Genomic DNA, 2,748 nt, shown 5'->3' with positions numbered 1-2,748 from the left:
GGAAGCACATGCTCTTCCTTCCTTTCTTCCTTGTGCTTGTGTAGAGAATTTTCATAACATTATCCCCTTTCCATTAAGATCCCAGAAGCGGGAAGGGACCCAGGAGTTGGGGGAGGAGGTAGGGGAAGATAGCGATTCTTACACCTTTTTTTGTTTCCTTTGAAAACTTTCTTTGAAATATGAAATACACACACCTCTCATAAATGAAATATGAAATAAGCCACACCTCTCATAAATGGCCTGGATTAGATTACTGTTGAGCAAAATGTTTACGTGGAGAGGAGCTTGAGAGGAGCGTGTTGCCCCACTCCACTGATGTTGGGCTTGGTCCTGTGACTTGCCTTGGCCGCTGGAATGTGGCAGCAGTCAGAGGACATCAGCTCCACGCTGAGACCCGAAGCAGCCTGTGTGTTTCCATTTCCCTGCCTTGGGCTCCTGCCTTTCACCCCTGGAGAACATGCCTTGGATGGCTGCCAGTTAAAGAAGATTGAGACAAGTGGAGAAGCCTGCCCTCAACCCCCAGCCGAGCCCAACTTACAACAGCTGAACAATTGAACGCAGACCAATCGGCAAGAAATAAATGCTTATCGTCTGCCACTGGGTTTGGGGATGGTTTGTTACGGCAACAGCTAGTTGATACAGCTCAGTAAATTTTTACAAACAAATGCACCTTTGCAGCCAGCACACAGATCAAACAGAGCATCATCAGCACCTGAGAAGCCAAGCCTCCCTGTACCCTGTTCCAGCTGCCGTTGCTACACCCCTCCCTAGGTAACCACTAACCTGACTTCTGATAGAAGGATTCTGTCTCTTTTCCTACTTTAAATAAAGGAAACATACAGAATATCCTCATTTGTGTTTCTTCCACTCAACATCACAGCTGTAAGATTTATCCTTATTGCTCATAGTTGTAGTTCGTATATTCTGATTGCTATTGTGTTGATATACCACAATTCGTTTTCCCATCAATGGTCTATTAGCACAATAGCAATGAGAAGATATGAACTACAACTGAAAATGGGAAATCGAATGGGAAAATTTTCCTTTTTTATTCTATGTTGATGGGCATTTGAGTTGTTTTTGTTTTCAGGTATCATAAATAGCTAGCATTGCTATAATTTTCTAGCAAAAGTCTTTGGTGAATATATATATATATATACACACACACACACATACATATTTCTGTTGGTTCTAAACTAGGATTGAAATTTTAAAGATATATATTGTATATATATATTTATAGTATCTGTTGGGTAGTAAAATATGTATAAGATGTGTATATTCACATGTGTAGATACTGAAGAACAGTTTTTGTATCAGTTTATACTCTTGAGACAGCTTATGAGAGCTTTGGCTGGTCCACTTCATGCTCACCAATGCTCTCTATTTCCAGTCTTTTGAACTGTCGTTCTGATGGGTGTAGGGTGATTGCATGGCGGTTTGTGATTTGCATTTCCCTGATGACTAATAAACTTAAGCAATTCTCCATAAGTTTATTGGCCCTTTGGATATTTTCTTTGTGAAGTATCTGGGTCAAGTCTTGTCCATTTTTTTGAACCTGGTTTTCTATCTTTTTCTTATTGATTTGTAGAAGTTATTTTTAGATTTTTGGTATGAGTCCTGTATATATTTTAAATATCTTCTTCCACTCTGGGTTGTCTTTCTCTGTTCTCAAAAGTAACTTTTGATGAGCAGAAGTTCTCCACGGTAACGTAATCCAATTTATCGATATTATAGTTAGGGACTTTCTTGTCCTGAGTAAGGAATCATTATCTACTCCAAGATATTCACCTATTTTCCTATGTTTTGTTCTAAAAATGTTTTTGATCTGTGACTCAATCGGGATTGATTTTTGCATGTGCTGTGAGATAGAGGTTAAGATACGTAATTTTTCTATGATTAGCAAGTCAACCCAGAGCCCTTTAACAGAAAAGGCCACTCTTTTCCCTGCAGCACTGCAGCGTCACTGTTTTGCATTTGGAATTGACAAAAATGGTTTTCAGACATGCTTTCAGGCTACAGAGACAAGACTCACACCCCAGCTTTCACAGCACAGCTGCGGATTTGGAGTAAGTTACTTCCTACTTCTGAGTCTCAGTTTCTTCATCTGTACTTGAGAGTAATAAAACTTTCCATTTCAGAGTTTTAAAAACATCAGATGAGAAACTGTACGCAAAGTACTTCGCACAGTGCCTGGGAATGTGTGCTATAAATATCCGCTATTATTATCACCGTGACTACTACTATGTTCCTGGTGCTAGCGGAACTGAAGTCAAATGGGATTTTTCTGATCTGGGGAACAATTTGTTGTCTGTGCTTAATTCTGCTTCCACGTCTCTGTGAGACCTAATGCAGACCAAGGGACCACTTCAAGCTGGTTGTGATTGTCTGCTCTGTTCCCTAGCTATCGTCAGGTACCTTCACTCTAGGACCCTTACTATTTCCAGTCTTTGTTTTCCTGGGCTTTATGTGACATCAACAACCTCCTGAAATATTTACCACTTTTTTCCCACCTCACTACAGCTCTGCTTTTGAAGCCATAGTTCCAGCTTCCCTAGTGAGCTGGCATTACTGAGCATAATTTACTGGTTTGTTTGCGATACCCAGCCAAGCTGTTGGCCTGTCCAACAGGGAACCAGAGGATGCTTTTTTAGGACAACATCCTGTCTTTGTGAGATTGCTTTGTAAAGCAACAGCTGCGAAAGAAGCCTGCTTGGCCAACGTCTTTGGCAGTGAAATTTCAGCTCA

The sequence above is a fragment of the Saimiri boliviensis genome, chromosome 8 (genome assembly GCF_048565385.1).
Source record: "Saimiri boliviensis isolate mSaiBol1 chromosome 8, mSaiBol1.pri, whole genome shotgun sequence".
Taxonomy (NCBI): Eukaryota; Metazoa; Chordata; class Mammalia; order Primates; family Cebidae; genus Saimiri; species Saimiri boliviensis.
Note: the sequence above shows the minus strand (reverse complement) of the source record.